This window comes from Candoia aspera, chromosome 2 (assembly GCF_035149785.1).
Source record: "Candoia aspera isolate rCanAsp1 chromosome 2, rCanAsp1.hap2, whole genome shotgun sequence".
NCBI lineage: Eukaryota > Metazoa > Chordata > Lepidosauria > Squamata > Boidae > Candoia > Candoia aspera.
Genome location: NC_086154.1, coordinates 96,368,452 through 96,385,530, shown reverse-complemented (window position 1 = coordinate 96,385,530; position 17,079 = coordinate 96,368,452).

The following is a 17,079-nucleotide window of genomic DNA, read 5'->3' as shown; positions in this document are numbered from 1 at the left end:
CCATTATGTGGAACTGCTGAGTGGAGAAGAGACTCAGCTTGGAAAGGATATGCATAACAGGCATATAAAAATATTCATGAGAAAGCTGAATCCATTTAAGATTTCATGTGTAGCATTTCTGGCACTAACTGTGTCACTAAGTTTGTGACACTGCTTAAAATCTGTTTGTGCAGTACCTAAAAGGCAATCCATTCATTCTGCACAGCACCAATTACTTTTCATTTGGGGTGGGGGAAAGGATGGATAGGGAAGTGATCAAATCATCTGGCCCATTTGCTTCTTTTTACTGAAGAAGGAGAAAACTTGGCTTCAACCACCTGATGACCATCCTATACAGAGGATCAGCACTGCCAGTTCCTGCCACCTTGCAGGAAACAGTACAGGACTGTTGAGGACCCTGTTCATTTGTAGGAACAAAAATATTGGGGGATCTGTTCAAGTAGAGAATTAATGTTCATTCAGTAGCTGCCAAAACCATGGTGTTTTACATTTTTTAAAAAACTTGCTAAGTAGTTGAAATCGAACTGACCTGCAATTTTTGCAGTCTGTTTTTTGCAGTTCATCTATGAAATTCAGTATAGGTCAGTGCTGCATGTTCAGCACTTTACCAGCTCTTAGTCAAATTATGTCTGCTTGTTTAAGATGTGTGAATGATCTGTGTGATTCTTTTGCAACCAGGCCTGGTGTGTTTGTCATCATTATGAATCGTCTTAATGTCTTCTGAAGATTTCTGTAGCACAGAAAGCTTACATATAACCTATGTGACCAGGGTACCTGAGGGACTGCCTCATCCCCATTACATCCACCTGTCCCACCGGATCATGAACAGAGGGCACGTTACGGACCCCGTGCATGTAAGAGTTCCATCTGGCAGGGTCCAGGAAATGCGCCTTCTATGCAGTGGTGCCTGCCCTTTGGAACATTCTTCCCCCAGAGATAAGGCAGATTCCATCTCTTGTGGCCTTTCGTAAACAACTAAAAACCTTGTTTTGCCACCTTGCTTGGGATGGGAGGGGGAGTAATCACTCCTGGAGATGGTTAGCACCCTAAATGGCCTCTTAGACATATGTGAGCGATTTTCCAACTAGCATTGTCATCTGGATTTCATACTGTATTTATTTTAATATTATATTTGTATCTATACTTTTTATGGTATTTTGCAATGAACTTTTAAGAAAGCTGTGGTTAATCATTTAGTTGCTTTCAAGTTTTCATGACCTGATGGACATCATTTCCACAAGGTTGTCTGTCAGAAATGGCTTCTTTGAGCTCTTGAAAGCTTATGTGTAAATCTTCAATGACAGAATCTTGCTACCCTGTCTTCCACCAGCCCCTTTTTGGTTGCCTTTGATTTTTCTAAGCAACAAGGTTTTTTTCCAGTTATTTATGGCTTTGCATTATGGGTCTGAAATATTTAAGATTCATCTTGATTAAGATTAAGATTCATCTTAATATTTAAGATTATTAGTGCTCCCAGTGAGTAATCTGGTTTCATTTCATCTAGTACTGAATTATTTCTTCTTCTTGAGGTCCAAGATATTCTCTATTTTCTCCAACATAATTCACAGGCATCCATAAGTTGCAACTGGGAGTACCATGGTCTTGATATTGTATATCTCAGAGTTTGCAGAGTGCATAAACTCTGTATTTAATATTTGTCTAGATCTGTCACAGGTTTCTCCCAAGTAGCATACGCCACCATCTCTGTCAGTTAAAAGCTGATACTTCTTCAACTTTTCTGATTATTAGGTTGGCATTGCCCATTGACATAATCTTAGTTTTAATAGAAGAGCATACCTATAACTCAGGGTTGAACTGTCGAGTTCTTGGTGCTCTCAACTTGGTTGTTTGCTTGCAGACGTTTTGTTACCTAATTAGGAAACATCAGTTCATTAGTGCACTGATGATTTACCTAGCTGAGTAATGAAATGTCTGCAAGCAAACAACCAAACTCAGAGAACACTAAGAACTCCATAATCTTAGCTTTTTTTTAAAAAAAAAAAATGATTTTAACATTGAGCAACATATCTGCTTACGTATTCTCTTTCACCTTCAACAAGAGATTCTTTAAGATTTTCTTACTTCCAAGTAATCAGACTGATGCAATTAACATATCCGAGGTTGTTGATCTTTCTCCCAGCAATTTTAGTTCCAATTTCTATTTCTTTAGTCTAGCAGTTCACATGATATATTCTGTGTAAGTTGAATAAATAGTGTTTCCTTTTAAAAAATCATTTAGTCACTCAAAATTCAGTTCTTAACTGTTGCTTTCTGACCATTCAGTAGGCAGATGAAGTGACTCAGTACATCCATAATCTGTTGTGGTCTACACAGTCAAAAGCCTTTGTATAATATGTTGTGGCAAACTAAAATGTCACTCCTAGGACATTTCCCCTTCACCACACAAACATGACAGGGGCCAGGCTCAGTTGCCCCACCTTTACATATTCCTGTCAGACCTAAAGAGATTATTACTGTCTTAAAACAAAGCCTTCTTTACCTTGTCAGGCCAAAAGAAAAGGATTATTACTTACCAAAGACAGAAGACTCAGCCCTTGCAACCACCCAGGAGCAGACCTAATAAGGGAATTGCAACAAAGTAGCTGGACAGAAAAGCTCAGATGTTCCATTCTAAATTGAGGACACATGCCTAATCTCCCAGTGTTCCACCACTCATTAACAAAGGAACAAAGGGCATTTCCAATGCTGCTCTTTTTTGAAAGGCATGATATTTCATTCTCTCAAAGCAACCCCATTTACATGGAGTAAAAAAATCCAATTCCCCTCTATGGTCCCAAGAAACCCACCAGTGAATTAGATCTTAAAATTTCCCAATTCACAGATCATAACTTCTATAAAAGTCCTTACCTTTTTTTTGTTCTTTGTTCCTCTTTCTTCTGTGAAGTGGAACCACATGATCATTGCTTGCAATGAAGTGTGATTTTCCTCCTCAGTGTTGCACTCCATTTTTTTTTTGCAACAAATCAGTATAGCAAAACTAGGCAGGTTTTTGGAACTTCCTTTCCTTTTCCATTAGCCAGTGTTAGCAATGGGATCTCCAAAGTGCCCTTGCTTCTTCTGAATCCAGCATGCACATGTGGCAGTTCTTGAAGTTTAAATTGCAAAAGCTTGAGCCTTAACTTACTAGCATGTGAGATAAATGGGATATTCAGGAGTTTTAGCATTCTTTAGCATTGCCCTTTTCTAGAAATGGAATAGACATGGATCTTTTCCAGTTCCTTGGCTGGTGCTGTGCTCTCAATACCTGCTTATAAACAATAAGTAGCCCTTTACCTGCATCATCTGGTAAGATTTTAAGCAGTTCTTCTAGTATTACATCAATTTGTTAGCGATATTTTTTTATAAAACTTTAGTATTTTCAAGATATAATTAAGATACAAACAAAAGAGAATATAGAACAGGTAGAAAACAGAACTAAAGAAAAAGCAAACTATAAAAGTGTCAGTAGAAAGAAAAACAGAAAAGGAAAGCAACTTCCGACTTTCTCCGATACAGATATAGATAAATTTACAAATCTAATCTCTTACAACTAATTAACCTATCTTAACATTATTTCTATCAAAGCAAACCATTTAATCTCTAAAACCCCAAATCAAAACATCATTTATTTATTTATTAAATTTATCCACCGCCCAATCTTGTTCAATGATGACGCTGGATGACATCACCTTTTTCTATTACAAGCAAGTAATCCAAAAGTGGTTGCCAAGTTGATATAAATGCAGAAACAGAATGATCTCTTATTAAAGCTGTTAATTTAGCCATTTGAGCCAAGTCTATTAGTTTCACAATCCAATCTTCAACCGTAGGTATTTGTGGATCTTTCCATCATTGTGCATATAACAATCTTGCAGCCGTGATTATGTATAACAACAACACTCCATATTGTTTCTCTAATTCCTTTTCCATCAGTCCCAAAAAAAAAAGTTCTGGTTTTCTTTGTATATTTACTTTGAGAATCTTTTGAATAATAATACATATTTGATCCCAGAACTTTTTAGCCTTCTCACAAGTCCACCAAAGATGGTAAAAGGTTCCTTCACCCTGTGAACATTTCCAACAGACATTGGTTACCCCATTATACATTTTTGACAACTTATCAGGAGTAATTTCTGTTAGCAATATTTTCATGGATCTATTTAATTTAGCTTTCCAGAATGTCTGTTCTGACCAACTAGATTGAATACGGAAGAGGTATTAATGGGTTTTATTTATTACAAATTAATGGGCAACTGCAATGGCTGAAGTGTGTGAGCAGGAATTCAGCCAGGGTGGCTGGAGTCAAGGACTGGCTTTGCTTGAGACCAGACAGGGAGCTAGGCCGGACTGACAGACTGAGTCCCCAGTGGCAGGATGGTTGAAACAGCTGGACTGGAACTGGCTTGCACAGCGGCAAGGCAATGGCAAGACTGAACTGGTTGGCTGGAATCACCAACAGCAAGGCAGGAGTATAACCAGACTGGAGAACTGAACTCACTCAGCAGCCAGGCAAGGAGCAGAGACAAATCAGATCGTTGGCAAGAAGCAGCTCTGGAGACAGCAGTAGCGCAATGACAGCCAGCAACTCCAGAGGCAGTAGCAGCACAGCACCACAGCAGGAAACAAAGTTGCTCTACCCAGCTGAGGAGAACGGATCCAGGACCAGCGGCAGCAGCGAGGCAGGAGATGCAGCTGAGAGAGATTCTGGGGGAAGCGGTGGCTCGGCAGCAAGGCAGGAAGCAGGAGGTGCAGCAGAGACAGGATTCTGAGGAGAAAAGTCATCACAGAAGGTAGGGAGGTCGGCTGAGGTGGCGTGATCTGGGAGTGCGGCTGGGAGAAGAGAATGGTTGTCACCGACAACCTGTTCTCTGTGTGGGCGCCTTTTAAGTGTGTGATTTTCCTGCCATTTTTGGCAGGGAGCCAATCACCTTTCGAGCTCTTGAGCTCTCTTTGCCGCTCTCCACTGTCAAGCGCTGATTGGCCGCTGAGTTTCTTCATTAGAGACTCCACCAATCAGCGCCTCTGAAGGCTTTTTGGTTTTCGCCCCTTCACCGTCATTCGGTTCTCTCTTCCACTCCGTCTTCAGAGTCCTCAGACTCCATCTTTATAATGTCTGATTCTAATTCAATGATCAAACCTTTATATTTGCCTTCAAACTTGGGACCTCATTTGTACAGTTCTTTCATACGGTCACAAGATCTTTTCTTTATAATTTCTTTCTCCAGTAGATTTTTGTTTTCCTTGCCTATTATTGTGTCCATCTTTATATAAATATTTCCCTTAATTTTTTAAAGTAAATCTCTTGTCTTTCCCATTCAACTGTTATCCTCAACTTCTTTATGTTGTTTATTTAGTTATAACTCCTTTTCTCTTCTCACTCTTCACTGGAACTCAGCATTTATTTGGGTAAATTTTTCTTTGTTCTTTTTGCTTTCCACATTTCTTCATCTATTTTCAACATATCAGCAGATGGTCATTTTACCTTGTTTTGTTGTTTGCATTTCAGGATATTTTTGTGTGCTTTATCTTTAATGATATCACAAATTCCAGGTCAGAGATCTTCAGGCATTATATTTATCAAGTTTAATCTGTTAAATCTATTTTTACCTTCACCACATTATCATATGGAATATTGCTGAAGTCATATTTTGTTGATCTGATGATGATATTTGTTTTTCTTAGTTTAATTTGGAAAGAAGGAATTATCTAACAGTTGACATCCATATACAGTATAGAAAATTTTTTGTCATGTTCAAACTATGAGATGGCCAGGCAGAATTACTATTAAATTCTTTATTTACTATTTACAACAATGAAAGTCCTTAGAATAAATTAGGCAGTGCAATTCAATCAAGTCCACCCAGGCAGTGGAGGATAACAAAGCAAGGCTGCAGACTCAGAAGTAGAAGGAGATCATGGCAAGACAGCAATGCAGAACTCAGCTAATCCTCTCAATGAGGCGGCAAGACCCGGTGTAGCTAGAAGGCATGGCAAGAAGGAGGCTTGAGGTTCGAATGTTGGGCTTGGCACAGGGGCTAGACTAGGCTTGACAACAGAGGCTAGGCAAGGCTCGACTGGAGCATCAAGGCAAGACTCAGATCTGGAGACAAGGCAGGACTTGGCTGGAGTGTCAAGGTGAGGCTTAGAACTGGAAGCAAGCTGGGCTTGGCTGGAGCAACAAGACAAGGCTTGGAACTGGAAGCAAGGCTGTGCTCAGCTGGAAAGGCAAGACTGGAGTGGCGTGAAGGAAGCAGGTCCACGATGGCAGGAGGAGCTGGCTCTGATTCCGTGTCAGCTACAGGCGAGGCTCCTGACTCTGATAAGGACTCTTCCTTTGATGCTGTGAGCTCGAAGGATTGGTTGTCTCCAGCAGCTTGCTCTTGGCGCACGTGCCTTTCTAAGCAATTCTTTCTGCACTGTTTCTCCTCTGTAGCCAATCAGGCTGCTTTTTGCTTTGCACACTTCTCTGCTCTTCTCTCTCAAGCACTGATTGGAGGATTCAAATCTCCCTCCGAAGTTTGTCCAATCAGCGTCTCCGATTTCTCCTGCTCTGCTGAGTCACTCCTGGTTTCTATTTCCCCAATTCCCTCCAGATAAGTTTCATTTTCCACTTCTGGCTCAAGATAAGTTTTGTTTTCAGCGTCAGGATCAGACTCAAACCTCACAATCTTTTAGATGATTTGAAACTAATATTTGCTATATACATTGAACTTTCTTGGCAAAAGTCTGTTGGTGTTTCTCCTGTTTTGTTTTGTATACTAAGGCTAAATGTTCCTGTTATTTCAGATGGTATTTTACTTCCACCTTTAGCATTCCAGCCTCCTATAATTAGTAATAACATAATTTTTGAAATTGTGTTGACAAGCTGTTGCAGTTTATCATAGAACTGTTTGATTTCCACTTCTTCTGCATCTATGATTGGCGTATAGACTTGAATCACCATAATACCAATTAGTTTGTTTTTGACTCAAATTGAGATCATGATATCATTTTGGGGGGTTGTATCTGAGCACGGACTTTTACACCTGTTTGCTCATAATGTCTATTTCTACTATGATTTGTTTTGTCTGCAGGAAAAGAACAGATGCTTTGATGTGTGAAGTAACCCATTCTAGACCATTTCAGTTCATTAAGTCCCAGAATGTCAATGCTGGATTCTGAAATTTCTGTTCAGATAACACCAAATTTGCTTTGGTTCATGTACCAATTATATAACACTGAACTTTCTTCTTGCATTTGGGCACATCACAGTGAACACCCTTTCAGCTTTAATCCAACCATATCATAAACACAAGTGATACCCATCGTTGCCCTCTGCTCTTTCCCAGTAGCTCACTGGATGCCCTACTGATCTGAGGGGTGAAAGCTTACTTTCTAGCATCATACTGACTTTGTCCTGATTGTAAACGTTCATGTAGTTTTCTTGGCAGAATACTAGAACTGGATGCCATTTCCTTTCCCACTGGGTTGTAAGTAATCCAATCCTTTGTCTGTGACCTGGGTGCCACAGGTAACCTTTCTGGAAGCATGTATTTCCAGCAATATAGTTCATGCCATCATTAAGATGAGCAAGTGCCTTCATAATTACAAGGTAACAAACCATGAAGGGGTTTCAAATGCTACTGCCCTTCAAATATTTCTGCTTTCTTTATTTAGGCATTTACCTAATTCAGAAACACAAATTATTCATGAGTCACTTTTAAACCTCACAATTTTCTATAATATTTAAAATCTATGAACAAAGTAAATTTCTATACATTAAGATCCAACTGTAAATCATTGTACAATGAATATTCAGATACAGCATAATCTGAAGCATGCTTATTCAGAAATCTCATAGAATTCCTTGAGACTTTTTCCTTAGGAAATATGTTTAAGTTTAATAGGCTTGGCTTTACTTCTGAGATATAAAACTCTGAATACTTGCTGAAACATAGTTTAATTTACCAAGACACTTGTGAATGCTAAGACTTAATCCTAGAATAAATGGACTAAGAGAGATATCAGCTTTCTTCAGTTATGGAAGGTCAGAAACAAGTTGACAGGTCAAACCTGTCAAGAAATGCAATTACTCCATATGACTTCAGATCACTATCCTATCATGTGAACAATTATCCTGGTCTACCACAGTTCTATAGGTTGTTTTAGCAAGACCCTGAAGTCCAGCTTTCCTGAATTCAGTGCCCTCCAAATTTGTTCAACTTCCACTTGCATAGTTCTCATCCACTTTGGATTGTGATAATGCCAGCTGGGAATTGCAGGAGCTGAAGTCTAACACATCTGGAGGGCATCATGTTGGAAACAACTGTTCTGGAATAAAAAGACATCATAAGTATGTTGGGATTTCTTCTTTGGTTACTCTTACTCTTTCTCTTATTCTCCTGCAATTATTTTAATGTTTTAAATATATAACTTATATATGTGTTTTATGAGTCTCACAGAATTATATACAACTGAAAAAGAGAGCACATCTAGACTGAGTTTCCTCTTCCATTTATTAAACTCTGGGATTTCAGCAATAAGACATTGCATCAGAGACCATGGCTTCATCTCTAGGGCATAGAGGAACGTATTACATCCACTGTATGTACATATATTTTTTTTAGTCCAGCTTTCTGTTTCCTGCTTTTACTTCACTGAAAGCACTGGTCCCTCTTCAGCATTTGCACAAGCTCCTATCTGCACCATTGTTTCTCTCCTATTACCTATTTTGCTTTCCATTTAGTCAATGTAAGCTAACATCAAACATGAATGAAAGAACTTTGGTGAAATGGGAGGGTTCTATGGGGGGAAAAAAACCCTAAGTGTCTCTAGTTTCTTGCTGTCCACAGTTCTTTGCCAGTTGCTGATCATCAGTATCTGTTCAGCTAGTGCCATCCAAAACACAGTTTCTGAGTCAAAGAGTGATTTGGATCTAGAGTTCTATAGGCATTAGGTGCCTTCATGTGTATTATGGGGGATTAGGGTTCTATTCTTTTCTCTTATTTCCAAATTGATTTGAAGAGTCAGTGGCATTTAGCTGGTCAAGGTTATGCATGGAGGTACTGATGTGTGTTTTCAAGAGGTTAGCAGTATGAAAACATTGTTCCATTGTGCAGAGGTCAGTGGTCCCTCCTCTCTCTTTTTCCTTTTATGTTGTAATGCGGCGGATGGTTGTGTAAAGAAAGAAGACTTTTCAATAGAGAAAAGAGAATGAATGACCAAACTATATGGAAAGGAGATGAACATAGGGAAGGGAGATGATGCCTGGTATTTTTTTAATCCATTGCTGGGAATGGCAGTTGTTTTCCTATGAATCAGATAAGTGAAGTTTAATGTTGATTGCTAGCATAGTTAAGCAGGTATATAGTACTAAGGGATAGTTTTTTTCTTGCCTCAGTCACATTATTTTCTTGCTTCATGCTTGAGAAAAGGATAGCAGTGGGACTTGTATCCAATTACTTAAAGCCAATGCATCTTTTTCCAGGATTGATGATCGCTCTCCTTGGCTGTAGTCCAATTGTAGAAAATATATGCTTGATTTAAGGAGTGACAAACAGGTACAACTTGGGTGCATTCTTGTGAGCTCTGAAGCATCTTTTGCCTTTGAATTGCTATAATGACACTAGAGCTGGACAGCCAAAGGCTGACAATTGTCAAAGATACTTAATTTGAAATTGTGTTGTGCAATTCCTTCTTTTTGGAACCTTTGTATATTCTCCAAGAGTTGAACTATATTCATTCCTTTACGCTGTCATTTACTGCAGTATAATTAGCAATACTTTTCACTCTAAACTTTATTCTTGAGGTTTTGTGGTGCTATCAATCACTATAAAGATTTCTTCAGTTTAAACATGCAATATTGTTATTTGTCGATGCATTGCAACTTTATATTCTGAGAAAAGTGGTAGAATCATGCTGTAGTGGAATAAACTAGGCCAGAAGCCTAGTTATTTTACTCTGTATTCGGCACTGGTTGTCTTGGTTACAGTTGCTATGTAAGGGGACCTTCCAGCTGATGCTTTAAAATAATCTGTAGACTGTAAAATACAGTTGGGATTGATCAAAATGATCAAAAAATCTGGAGTGAGTGAGGGAGAAGCAACTGATATCTTAATTAGGGAAGACTGCTTTAAGAATAGGAATGGTCACTAAGAAGTATAGTCAATCCATTTTAATTCATTATTTGAAAATTAATTCACCTTTTGAAAACATCCAATTAATCATTTATATAATTCTGTGATACTAGATAGAATGTCACCAGTGATGGTGCCAATACCTGCCAATGCCTATCACAGAACTGGCATTCTGAACTTCTGTAAGGATTAGGAGTTGCTTCAATGGCACTGGTTATATTATTCGAAGTTAAGAGCTACTTGGGAATAGATAGATAGCAGGGGCTATCTATTACAATGACGTAATGCAAGCTTGCAGATCCCTTCCTAGGGTTCTACCATATTATCATACTACTTTCTCTGCCTAAGTTCCAGGTTGTCTAGTGTGGTGGCTGTTTCCCCCCAGGTAAAAGAGCACTGGTAGTTAATCTGCCCCCACCAGGACTATTAGTTCTGGTGGCAAAGATTCAGAAGATCACAAGATGGCAACCAGTATTTTTGCAGCCCGGACTTGATAGGGCTAGCCACTACCTAGATTTGGTGGTCCCCTCTCCTATTTTTCCTCATAACAGCAACTTGTGAAGTAGGTTGGCTGAGAGAAACCGACTGGTGTAGTCACCCAGGGAGCTTCTCTGACAACAAATGGACTAGAAACTGGTTCTCCCAAGTTCTAGTCCAACATCTCAATCACTGCCACACTGGCTGTTGCTTGACTTGTTCTTTACAAATCATCTAGGCAGACACAGTATTTACTGTATGCAGAATTTATTGCCATGTGCTACATTTGAATTGAAGAAGGTTTTAATATTTTATTTATTTATTTTATTTATTTATCAAATTTGTCACCACCCATCTCCTCCAAACAGAGGGACTCTGGGCGGTTTACAACATAAAACAATAACTATGCAATAAAATTCCAATATAAAATATAGACTAAAATAATTTAAAAAACTACCAAATATAATCAAATCCTGATGGCTATAGTCTCATTCAGTCCTTGCGTAGGAGGGGCACTTCAAGGCACTAGCCAACCCCAAGTATGATTATTCTCCTCCCTGCCCTAAGCCCGATGGCAAAGCCAGGTCTTCAATTCCCTCCGGAAGGCTAGGAGAGATAGGGCTAATCTCACCTCCGGGGGCAAGATATTCCAAAGGGCGGGCGCCACTGCAGAGAAGGCCTGCCTCCTGGACCCCACCAGATGGAATTCTCTTGCAGATGGGGTCTGCAGCATGCCCTCTCTGCATGACTGGGTGAGGCGGGCTGATGAAGCGGGGAAGAGGTGGTCCCTCAGGCAACCCGGTCCCATGCCATGTAGGGCTTTAAATTGGACCCAGAAGCAAACTGGTATCCAGTGCAGCTCGTGAAGCAAAGGTGTTATATGCACCCTTCTAGGAGCACCAAAAATAGCCCACGTGGCCACATTCTGGACCAGCTGAAGCTTCCGGATACTCTTCAAGGGTAGCCCAATATGAAGCATTTCACTTTCAGCAGCCTCTAAAGTGGGTAAAAAACACCCCATTTGTATTGCATAACACTGATTGATATAACATAGTATCAAAATTGAATGCTACAACAAAATGAAAGTGCATAAGTAATCAGGGTGGCAAAAGAAAATAGTGGAAGAATATGTATGAAATATAGTTAGTATTCTGTATCAATATATATGTACAGACAAGTTGAAATGGCATGCATTTTGAGTAAAGTTAATCTTAAAGCAGGTGAGATGTAAGTTCTATGCCTTCTGCCTTTTCTACTATTTTCCCTACTTCTGATAAAACTTATACTGTCTTTGAATCACAGCAGTATTTTTTTATGTATCACTTTTGGCAAAAGAGTCAACATGACTGTGATTCCTGTAAATCAGTCTTCTTGTCTGGTACTTTCTAGGATGCCATATGAGTTGCCTACAATTCCTATAATTTCCAGGCCATATGGTAGATTGGGGTGACAAGGTGTGTAGTACATCTACAGGGCATCAGCTTCAGCAAGACTACTTTAAGTAATATTGAGAGACTCATCTGATTCTCAGTCTTTACTATATGGAGTCTCCTGTTTCTCTGTCTATCAACATGATTTTCCACAGCTTGAAGCATAGAGAAAAATTAGCATCCCATGAAAAGTTCTAATTTGTATTTTTTATGCTAAAGGTATAATTAAAATAAACAGGTGTTCTCTTGACTAATTCATAAATTAAAGCAACTCCCTAAAGAACCTTTAGACTCTTGAAGAAAAGAGAATTAATGTTATGCATATTCTTTATTGAATTGCAGAATAAATGAAATTTGATTTAGATCAACTAAAGAAGAAAGGAGGGTGTAAGAAACTGGTTAGGTCATTGCATGTTAATGGATACTTTTTGAAGCACTATGATATCTAAGAGAAAATCATGCAAATGGCTTTTTTAAAAAAAACTATTCATTGTGTTTCAGGAATGTTAAAAATGCTCATACTTGATCAGATCAAATACCTTATGTTTACTCTATGTTGTTTCCCAAGCTCATACTGTATATAGGATCTAAGCCCTTTCCTATAGTTGATGCCATTGCAAGCAACTAGCATTTGCAAAAGGTACTTTTGATTCCTCTGTCCATCATGACTTGTAGTCTGTGAATTTGCATAATCTCCTCTGAAAGCCATCTATGTGGCTTTCAGCTAAACTAGCAAATCCCATTTAGTTTAAGTATCGCATCGTCTTTCAGCTTCATTGATGATTATGGATTTACTCCTGTGAGACATGCTAATAAATAATCTTTGTCTACTTGCACCATGCCACACTTAATTTATATAGTTTAATCATGTCCCCACTTAACTTTTCTTTCTAAATTAAATAGCTTATTGTAATTTTTAATATTGCAGAAGGATTGCTCTAGGCCCTTGATAATTTTAATAATGTTTACTGTTCAATAAATGCAGTAGAGTTTGTTCATTCATTCATTCCTACACAATAAATTTCAATAGGAGAATATCTGTAGTTTAGGGTTGAACTGTGGAGTCCTTGGTGCTCTCTGAGCTTGGTTGTTTGCTTGTAGATGTTTTGTTGCCCGACTAGGCAACATCTTCAGCGCTGGAAGCGAGTGGGGTTTGCTCTCTGTTTATATACAGTAGCTTGCCCTGACAGTGTTGGTGGGGGTGTTGCTCTCTCCTTGGTAGTTCCTTGATTAGGCTGTTGTTTACTGCTTGATTGTTTGTCTGGTGTTAATCCTTGCTTATCATGGGTGTTGATTGCTGATAAGGAGGAGTTCTAGTCTTTTTGTTTCCTTTTTAGCTTTTTATTGTCTCTTTTGAATGGTATGTAAATGTTGTTTACCTCTATGTGCCTGTTAATGGCTGACTTGTCTAGGTGCCAAGCTTCCAGGAATTCCCTAGGGTTTGGGGATTTAGCTTGGTCTAGGATGCACACAATTTCCCAGCTGAAAGTATGGTTGAGTCTGTCCATGTGTTGTGAGATTAAGTTTTCATTGTGTCTTTTGACTGCTAGTTGGTGTTCGTGGATGCACTCTGCTAGTCTTCTGCCTGTCTGCCCTACATCGTGGCTGTTAACATACAGTCATTACACTGTATGTTGTAGATTCCATATCTGTATTCCATATCTGTAAATTTCTCAACCCCAACCTGCTGTCCTCCAGATGTAACTTTCAGAATTCCCAGCCACCACAGGGCATGCTGATTGGGAACACTGGTAGCTGTAGTATCAACATTGCTGGGGAGCACATGGTTGGGGAATGCTGGTCAGGAAAGTTTCTTGAAGTAATCAAGCAACTGTAACTTAAGCATTTCCTATGACTGCAAACACATTCCATTAAAGCAGTAGTAACTCCATAATAAATTATTGGAATCTCTAAAACTGTATGCCAGAATATTTTATTATTGTCATTCTGATCCTGGCCAGGGCAAATAAACACACATACACATCCATAAATACATGTGTACTGTGGCTCTAATACTAGCTAGAAACCTCAGAACAATATAAGCAAGTGTTCTGTACAGCTGTACCTGATTTGCTCTGGCACAGGAATAATATGAAGTTGCTTCATACTTGGCTAGATAATATCTTGTAATTGTATTTTGTATTATTTGCTGTTATTATTATTGTACAACTTACTGTTATATTGCGTGTTGTTGACTGTAAGCCACTTAGAGTCATTCAACACTGAAGCAGTATAAAAGCTTTATAAATTACAGACCAAATCAGACCACTGGTCCACCTAGCTTAATATTTTCTACACTGATTGCAACTACATCCGATCCATCACAGAGAGAACAGCAGCAGTGAGCAGGTGGGAAGGAGATATGGCTCCATGGAGAAGACAGTCTGGTGTTCTGGGTGCTGCTAATTAGACCATCATCTGTGTTGTGGTCATCAACTTTACTTTGCCATAACTTTGGGCAAGGTAAAAAGAAGTATAGCCAATTGACTGGAGGTGTCTGCCTAGGATTTGAGGGTGCAGCTATTTGGAAACTGGCACCTGAGTACGGAATTCCCTTCCTGGCCAGCTGCATCTGGTGCCAAGGCATGTGCGTTTTCAGCATTAGCTGAAGATCTGTTTATTTGTTCAAACCTTTAGTTAACTCTTTGCTAGTTCATCTGTTGCTCCTGCTGCTTCCACCATCACCACATTGTTCCTGCTGTTCTACATAGTGGTTTTAACTTGTTAAGCATTTATAGACGGTTTTATGCTTTTATCATATTTATTACCCTGCTATCAGATGGTTTTTAATGAAAAGTGGGAAATATAGAAATAAACCAAATAATGTGCATGCAAATTCGGTCAGTGCTGAGCCATAATCATATCCCAGTTATGGTTTGGTTTAGTTGAGAGGGGGGCATGTTTTTCAGAACCAGAGATCATCTTTTCTTTTTCTTTTTGCTTAGCATTATTGTTAGTAGTTGGCAGACAGGAGACTAGGGGAAAGGGCTTCATTGCATTCCTCCAGGAAGTAGAAAATCCCTGCAAAATCATGCCAATAACATTCAGCAATTTGCTGGTGAATTTTGTGGAAGATAAAACTTACGTATAGTTGTGGTAGACTACCGATGAAGGCTGATAAGCCAACATGCATTTCGTCAGCATTATATCTGTTAGTCAGCATTCCAGTGGGAATATTTGTGTCTGTTTATTGGTTTATACACGTTAGCTGTTGTGGGCCTTTTCATTATTTTTGGTGTATTTTGTATATATGCTTTTATAATTACATATAAAATATTAGTAAATAGTATTGCATATTTTAACTTGTGGCCCACTCTATTTATATGTACTTGACCTTGTTCTTGTTTCATTTTGGGATTTTGGTTAAGTGGGTTCCCTTCTTTTTTGACCATTGCAATATTTCATGTCTGTGTGACACTGTTCTTGGCAACATTTGTCTTCCCACCCAGAATTGTTCCAAAACTGCAATCCAATACTTAAATGTCTTCCATGTGGTTAATGGTAATTTTTAGAGTCTAATTGAAGTGAGTGTGTTTGTGTGTGTAAAAGGGAGAAGGAATGACAGTGTTGTTGTTTTTCCTGTTATGGTTGCAGGATCCATTTGTTTTTTCACTGTGCTTGTCTAGTCCTTACAGCAAAGCTATTAATGCAACAAGGGGTTTTGTTTATCAGCCAAGTTTGGAAAAGCCTGACTCTGATTCAGGCTGAGAGGGAGTGACTGCTGACATCCAGAGCAATAGACCCAACCATATGCAATCCACTGCCATTGGCTCACCAAACTCACCAAACTAGCTTCAGTGCCTGCAAGAGTACTTGAACCTGGGTCTTTCCCTTCTTAGTCCAACGCCTTGACCATTCTACCATGCAGGCTGCCTTGAGTAACGGAGAGTGAAGGGCACATAAATATGAGAAAAGGATCATGATTGGTAGGCCCACATTGGATGTGCTCTGCCCATTTTGTACTATGACCATTATCAATTGGGCTGTGGCTCTACCAATGGCTAGCAAGTGAGCCTCTGAAATGCTTGTCTTTCAGTTGAAATAGGGCCCCATTCCTGAGTTTTAATCTTTACAGATAGGCTACCATGAAGCTTTTAACATTCTTTTTCTTGGTACATAATCCTTCCTTTGAAGAGATCTTAGAATTACATATTTTAACTCTTTTCTACCCTATGTTAAGGTTTTGCATACCCTCAAGGGATCTTATCTGCATTTACATAAACTTAATGCCTGTCCCCCAAATACATGACAGTGGAATAAACACCAGAAAAGGAAAAACAGATGCATTGTTAACATGCTTAATATGCAAAGCTTCTCAATATAAGGACAAAACAAAAAATGAAGATGAGCATAAATCTGTAGATTATGTACTGAAGAAGAAGAAGAAAGTTCTTCAGTTCTTCAGTAAGTTATTAAGAGGGGCAATTCTGGCCCAGTAGCCTTTTCATGAAAAGGTTAGCAGTTGTAGTATGATGTGCCCATAATGTGAGACTCTCTCTTGACTTAAATATCTCAGAATGACTATGTGGTTTGGAAATCTGAACTAGAATGGTATTTGATGTCTGAGCCACACAGAAGCTTTGGGAACCACGCTTACTTGACATGTCCTTTCAAACATAACCCATTTCCTTTTTAAAAATATGAATGCCAAATTAGTTCTTTAAAAATTAAATCACTGCTTAATGTACAATTAAAAAGCATCATTTGCATATGTGCATCAAGTGTGCTCAGTTATTACTACAATTTCAATTATTATTGCAATTATTCAGGAAGCAATAATTTGGAGCCTTGTGATGTTAAAACTGCACCCCATCACTTTGAGACTTGGTTCAAAATGTTTCATTTCCTGACAGAATGAGTTCAACAGTAAACATTCAGTTTCATAGTAGCCATTTTTACCTTAAATTATACGTTTTTCCTGGTAGTCCATTTTCAGAGCTAATAGGACTCAAAAAAGATAGCACAGCCATGGGGCCCCATTGTTGTGTATCTTTAAACTTAGTTCATGTAGATTTGTGTAGAGATAGTACCCTGGCTGGGTGCTGCAAACACATTCT